The 7,901-nt window shown below is 42.8% G+C and overlaps 1 long non-coding RNA gene across 2 annotated transcripts; it reads right to left on the bottom strand.

The window, feature by feature from the left end:
- Positions 1-519: 519 nt before the first annotated feature.
- Positions 520-5,894, bottom strand: LOC139028460 (uncharacterized). Of its 2 annotated transcripts, XR_011480669.1 has the most exons (4): positions 5,403-5,894; positions 3,567-3,700; positions 3,330-3,432; positions 520-829 (listed from the first exon to the last, which is right to left on the bottom strand). It is a non-coding gene; the product is annotated as an uncharacterized lncRNA (long non-coding RNA). The 2 variants fall into 2 exon arrangements; XR_011480674.1 differs by lacking the exon at positions 3,330-3,432.
- Between the last annotated feature and the right edge of the window lie 2,007 nt (positions 5,895-7,901).

Below are 7,901 nucleotides of genomic sequence, written 5' to 3'. Positions count from 1 at the left end.
CTCACTCATAATATCAGAGAACAGGGGTGACGCAAGTAACCTTAAGTTATGTGTTATTCAGGTTCATCGTCCAGCCGTGCTGCCATGGCTGCCTCTACGGTTCACCTGAGGCTAGCCCCCCCCCTCTCTCTCTCACACAAACACACACCACACACACACATCATGCTACACACACATCACAGACTGTTGCTATCAGACTCTTATTGCTAAATACTGCACAATTTATACACTTGCCCCCATCCCCCTTCCCTAAAACACTTGTAAATATTGGACTATAAATTGTGCCTTCCTGTATTATACTTAAGCTGAAATGTTCGTATTCTTATCTTTTATTATTTCTTATTGTTGTTGCATTGTCCAGAAGGAACCTGAATGTAAGCATTTCATTGGACGGAGTAAACCATGTGTGTCTTGTATATACGACTAATACAACTTCAAACACGCGCGCACACGCACACACATGCACACACATGCGCGCACACACACACAGAATTAGAATACTTATACTGAACAAAAATATAAATGCAACATGCAACAGTTTAATTTAAAAGATTTTACTGAGTTACAGATCATATAAGGAAATCAGTCAATTGAAATAATCTATGGATTTCACATGGGTGGGCCTGGGAGGGCATAGGCCCACCCACTGGGGAGCAGCCCAGCCACTCAGAATGAGTTTTTCCCCACAAAAGGGCTTTATTACAGACAGAAATACTCCTCAGTTTCATCAGCTGTCCGGGTGGCTGGTCTCAGATGATCCCGCAGGTAAAGAAGCCAGATGTGGAGGTCCTGGGCTGGCGTGGTTACACGTGGTCTGCGGTTGTGAGACCTGTTGGACATACAGCCAAATTCTTTAAAACGAAATTGGAGGCGGCTTATTGTAGAGAAATTAAAATGAAATTATCTGGCAACAGCTATGGTGGACATTCCTCCAGTCAGCATGCCAATTGCACACTCCCTCAAAACTTGAGACATCTGTGGCATTGTGTTGTGTGACAAAACTGCACATTTTAGAGTGGCACAGTACAAGATGAACCTGTATAATGATTATGCAGTTTAATCAGCTTCTTGATATGCCACACCTGTCAGGWGGAAGGAGAGATGGCGAAGGAGAAATGCTCCCTAACATGGATATAAAMAATTTTGTGCACAACATTTTAGAGAAATAAACTTTTTGTGCATATGGAACATTTCTGGGATCTTTGATTTCAGTTCATGAAACATGGGACCAACACTTTGCATGTTGCGTTTATATTTTTGTTCTGTATAATTAAATAGGATCTCTATGCACACACCCCTACCTTTCTTAAAACAATAGACAGGTTGACCACAGCTTTAAGAAAACCTTACCATCTCCACCCACACCTATCATGCTGATCCTATACTCATTACTGTGACTGGTGACTGTTGTTTCTAGTCCTGACTGGAGCCAGACCTGTCAGTGTCAGTGCTGTCCCTCTGGCTGCTGTTGTGTCAGAGGCTCTTTAAAGGCAGAGGCAGCCTGCTGTGCACGTAGCCACCTGTGAAATGCCAACGTCAGGCCCTGCCGCCACAGATAGCCCTGATAAAGTATTGATGGGAGCCCCATGTTGCGAGAGCCACTCTGATGTGAAGTTCAGGGCCGATCGGAGTGACTGCCAGCTGGGTCTTTAGCCCTCCCAAGGCCCCGTGGCCATGGTACAGTGGCTGTGTCCCAAATGGCACACTATTCCCCACTATACTACATTTAACCAGAGCCCTAGTGCAATACATAGTGATACACATACTAGAGATAGACATAGAGGAAGATTTGGTCACACTTTAATAAACGCATTTATAGTGCATTATTACTTGTTATAAGCAGCTATGAGCCTTTATACTGTTTTGACATCTCCTTATAGCTTATGTTATTTCATGAGTTCCTTTTTCAACAGACTCAAAATGGCTAAGAATAACTCTCAGGATCATGATGAGTCACTAAGAATGATTGAATGAATAAAACTTTATTGACACCCAGAGGGTAAAATGAATTTGTCGCCAGCCAAAGACAGATACAGGGACAATACAGAGACATATGAACATATCACAGACAGCACTGCAGACTCTACCAAGGTGTCATACATTTTTACCATGCATTATGACTGCTTCTAAGGCATTATACCCGTTGGCCTTTAGTGAACAATAAATATGTCTGTATATCCTAAAACCTTCAAAAAAATTGGACAGGGAGGGTCAGCTGAGAGGACTAACGTACACCCAGGGGTGTAGGAGCGGCTCTGACAAGGGGGTGGTGGGGGGTGGAAAGAAGGTATAACCCAAACGCGCTTCAGCCCAACTTAAACAAAAAAGGGGAAATCAGGTGCTCAACTGAGAGACTAGAATTCCCAAAAACGTTCCTTATCTCAGGAGGCTCTGATGAAGGCGATTCATGCCGAAACGTAAGCCGATTGTTTACTTGTCCCGTCAATAAATCTATCGGATTTAAACAACAACAGAGTGCTCCTTTTTCTTTATTCTTCCAGATAGTCACCAGTTGAAGTATTCTGGGATAAGCAATGTTTTTTGGATTGGGGGGGGACATACAGTTCTCTACGGGAGGCCGGGGGTGGAATTTTATTTGAAAAACAGGTTTTAAATGCTTTTTAGTGACTTTTGAGAAAAGGATGCAAAATAAATCTTAATTTACCAATGGGCAAGTATAAAAGGGGTGCCATGCAGAGGAGCACTTACTCTGCTACGGTCCAATCAGTCTTAAGGCCATGGTCATTCATACTGTACTGAATACCACACACACACACACACCAAAAACCACCACACACACACACACACACACACACACACACACACACACAACACACACACACACACAACACACAACACACACACACACACACACACACACACCACACACACACACACACCCACCACCACACACACAACACACACCACAACACCACACACACACACACACACACAAAAAAATGATACCCTACACAACTATAAAAATGAAATAGTATCATGGCTGCCTCTATCCTGCATTAAGTTAACACATGCAATACACCCTCTAGACTTAAGCTGCTATCATTTCATCAGAGATGATATTTGATCATTCAGATTGATTCACGCTATGACAGATCATCAGTCTATGAACCCTATGAGCTTGGAGAGCAGTGGAGGCTGGTGACTTGAAAAACTGAGGAGGATGGGAGACCCACAGTAAAGGTGCGGAACGCATGTAGATGACAAAGGGTGTTTCAAAAATCGTCAGACTAATTATTTTAACCTAAAGCATTTAATAAAGACATTTATAGTACAATATTATKGGAAATCGGAATGAGAGGGCTACTTACACCATGTTGGAAAGGGATCACAGCAGTGATTGAATGGGGGTATGAGGCATGAGTTGAGGTGTTCAGAGGCTTGACCAGTGCAGGACAGGATTTGACTAACACACTACACAGTTAGACAAAAAAGCTAAGAATGAGTTAGTCCAAGCAAGGAGTAAAATCATTGATGTGTAATAATGTGATTGTGTATGTGATTGACTCTACATACAGTAAAGAGAGAAAATTGATAGGAGTACTCACAATGCTTGGAGAGGAAACATTCAATGTGCCGGTGGAAGAGCGGGCACATGAGACGTGGCTTCAGTTCATGTCAGGAGATAGTTGAGAATGGTAGTGGTCATGACCTCTTAATCAGGAAACAGGAGTGGACTTAGCTGTAAATACAAATAGCAGATACCTTCCATCATAGCTGCGCCAACGTAGGTTTGGACAACGAGTTTCTCTATGAAGGTAAACTCAGACATCTAAAAATGCATAAAGTCTAACACAGGCTGCGCATCTCACCCACTTGACACATCAAAGTAGCCCAAGAAACGTTCCTGAATAAAGCCCTGATCATCCACATACCTGACAATAACTGACAACTGCAAGCAGACTGGTGGCACCATCGGTACGGTGGGGCAATTTTACCCTCTTTGGCCTGGAGATTTTCCTTATACTGTATGTTACCATAACAAGGAAAACTCTGGTATGACAGTGATTAATCAGTTGTTAAAAGGTTTTATATGGGGGCCTCCCGGGTGGCGCAGTGGTCTAGCTGTGCCACCAGAGACTCTGGGTTCGCGCCCAGGCTCTATCGCAGCCGGCCGCGACCGGGAGGTCTATGGGGCGATGCACAATTGGCCTAGCGTCGTCCGGGTTAGGGAGGGTTTGGCCGGTAGGGATATCCTTGTCTCATCACGCACTAGYGACTCCTGTGGCGGGCCGGGCGCAGTGCGCTCTAACCAGGTCGCCAGGTGCATGGTGTTTCCTCCGACACATTGGTGCGGCTGGCTTCCGGGTTGGATGCGCGCTGTGTTAAGAAGCAATGCGGCTTGGCTTGGTTGGGTTGTGTTTCAGAGGACGCATGGCTTTCGACCTTCGTCTCTCCCGAGCCCGTACGSGAGTTGTAGCGCTGAGACAAGATAGTAAYTACTARCRATTGGATACCACGAAATTGGGGAGAAAAGGGGGTAAAATAAAAAAAATAAAAAAAATAAGGTTTTATATGGGCTATGATGGGACCAGTTGTTCCTAATCAGGTCACATGATTTTTTTAAACTCCTGAAAAAAACTCCTGAAAAAAACTCCTGGTCCTGGGGGGGATGAAAACCCTGTCAAACTGCAGCTACCTTATATTTGTTCATATAAATTATATTTAGACTAGATTAGGAGGGGGATTTCCTCTACCAGACACATAGACAACAACAGATAGACAATATAACTCACAGGGCTGAGCTAGCTTTATGCATGTTTGAATCATGCAGACCTATGCAACTGTGGGCCTTATAAAACATTTACTCACATCTGTCATCACTATAATGTTGACTGATTAATTCCAGTTAATCACGTATGGGCAGCCTAGCCAACCCAATTTTGAATATAAACAACATTTGATCACATTCATATTTTCTCCTGACACACAAATGGACTATAAATACATAACATTACCAATTAGTTTACCTTGACCAGATGGAAAGGGCGCATAGGATGTAACGTTATGCAGCAGCTCTTATTAGTAGCCTACAGTTGATCAGACTGAAAGATTGTCTCGTTTTCATCCCATACAGCATGTCCCATTTCTAATGTTTACGTGTAGCCTAGGCTGCTGCTACATTTATGTCATGAGTTTTTGCTTGTGTCTGTCCGGAGTGATTATGTATTATCATCTTTGCTAAATAGATACCGGAGGAAAGTGGAAAGCCTACATGAGCGGATTCGAAAAAATGCGCTGCGTCAAACTCTCTCTTTAATCTACATTTTAATGGATGATGCAATGGAAGCTATCAAATCATTCGGACTTGTTTACGACATCCTAGAAAACACAGTCGAAACTTCGATATGTTCAGCAAGTAAAGCGTCGTAACGTGCAATTACCTCTGCAAACTCCTTGTAGTTGCCCTTGTTGGCGGAACTTTCCCTCTCGTTGTGTTGTCTATCGCTGCAGCTTTTTCCCAGAAGCTTGAATCTGATGTGGGCATTTATATGCTCCCTGCTTGTTTTTTGCCGTTTAGCTGAACGATCGATGTTCTTCAAGTCACTGTACCCACCTTTCGACCAAGGCCTAGGCTCAATCAATCATGTCTTTATGATAGTGGCCAGACGGAAGCAACTCCTCAATAAAAGGCACATGACAGCCCGCTTGGAGTTTGCCAAAAGGCACCTGAAGGACTCTGACCATGAGAAACATGATTCTCTGGTCTGATGAAACCAAGATTGAACTCTTTGGCCTGAATGCCAAGCGTCACGTCTGGAGGAAACCTGGCACCATCCCTACGGTGAAGCATGGTGGTGGTGGCAGCATCATGCTGTGGGGGTGTTTTTCAGCAGCAGGGACTGGGAGACTAGTCAGAACCGAGGGAAAGATGAACAGAGCAAAGTACAAATAAATCCTTGATGAAAACCTGCTCTATAGTGCTCAGGACCTCAGACTGGGGTGAAGGTTCACCTTCCAACAGGACAATGACCCGAAGCACACAGCCAAGACAACGCAGGAGTGGCTTCGGGACAAGTCTATGAATGTCCCTTAGTGGCCCAGCCAGAGCCCGTACTTGAACCTGAACAAACATCTCTGGAGAGACCTGAAAATAGATATGCAGCAACACTCCCCATCCAACCTGACAGAGCTTGAGGGGATCTGCAGAGAAGAATGGGAGAAACTCCCCCAAATACAGATGTGCCAAGCTTGTAGTGTCATACCCAAGAACACTCAAGGCTGTAATCCCAGCCAAAGGTGCTTCAACAAAGTACTGAGTAAAGGGTCTGAATACTTATGTATATATGATATTTCAGTTGTTGTTTTTTTATGAATTTGCAATTTTTAAAAACAACAGTTTTTGCTTTGTCATTATGGGGTATTGTGTGTGGATTGATGAGAATTTATACCTTTTAGAATAAGGCTGTAATGTAACAGAATGTGGAAAAATTCAAGTCGTCTGAATACATTCCGAATGCGCTGTAAGTAGGCTACAACTTATATTGTAGTACTCTGTATTATGGAGGCTTAGTTGATTGTTGATGCAAAGCTTGAAGTCTAAATTGGAGAAAAATTGAGTTTATAAAGCTCAAATCAAGTTTATTCACCCAATGGGTCAGACAGCTGAACAGACAAAGACATCTTCACACAAGCACTGGTATTTAACCCTTCCTCCTATGCTGAGTCTCCTCCTTACACATCTGAACAGCCAATACATATCTGTTGCTAGACAGAATTTTTGTGATATCTGTTCTTCCTCACTTCATCTGACCTGACCTCGGCCCAAATTCCTCACTCAACTCACGGCTGTCCTGTTGACTTGTACCAGACTGTGGCCCTTCTCCTTCCCATATGATTCCTGATGTCATAACAATAACATGTTACCAAGAACCAAGAATGGTTGAATACAATAAGTTTAAGCTTCCTATCATTGTTTATGAAACCAGTGGACAGCCAGTGAAAAATGCGCTCTTGCAACAGCTGCATAGTGCGGATCCCAGCCTATGGAATAAAAGTGGGGATTTTATTGCTCAATGTAATTCATGCTGATAAAAAAATACATCCATAGGCCTAATGGACACATGCTCAAACTCGCACACTTTTGATAGACTTAAAGGGGCAATCTGTAGTTTCTACATCCATTTTTGGACTTATAAATGATATATATTAATGTAAAGATATAATTAAATAATATTATTATATGTTGTAGAAAGCGATGGGTTAGAAGAAGCCTACATAACCAACCCATAAAGTAAAATGTAACATCCATATGGCCAGCTATGTAAACTTTAATTTTAACATCGATTTATCCTGCAAAAGATGTTGTTCAATTGTTAACATACATTTGTGTCTTCTTCTAATGTCTCTTAAGAGGAAAGTAATCTAAGTATCTGAATGTAATCAGACTACATTACTGAGTTTAGGTATTCCAAAAGTTACATTACTGATTACAATTTTGGACAAGTAACTAGGAACTGTAACGGATTAGAAAGTAACCTACCCAACCTTGAGTACAGATCCTGTAGACTCATTGGATAAATCTATCAGTCGGGAAAAAGCTCAAGCTCAACATCATCTGACTCAGAATAGGAAAAGACTGCACGGGGCTGGCAAGARACAGTCCTAGGTCATGGAGCTCAAGTTCTGCCAGCCCAGCTGCCATTGCCCAACACGAGCTTCATTAGCTGAAGAACATTCAGGACCCTGTCTGGAACATTCAGCCAACACAACATCCATGTTCAGTTAGACTGATGTTGTAGTATAATATAGAAGGCTTAGTATGCTCTGCATTGTGCATTGTGGTAAAGATATTGCTAGCTCTTGTACATACACTATATTTACAAAAGCGTGTACACCCCTTCAAATTAGTGGATTCGGCTCTTTCAGCCTCACCCGTTGCT

The sequence above is a fragment of the Salvelinus sp. IW2-2015 genome, linkage group LG1 (genome assembly GCF_002910315.2).
Source record: "Salvelinus sp. IW2-2015 linkage group LG1, ASM291031v2, whole genome shotgun sequence".
Taxonomy (NCBI): Eukaryota; Metazoa; Chordata; class Actinopteri; order Salmoniformes; family Salmonidae; genus Salvelinus; species Salvelinus sp. IW2-2015.
Note: the sequence above shows the minus strand (reverse complement) of the source record. Positions and strands in the feature narration are given on the sequence as shown.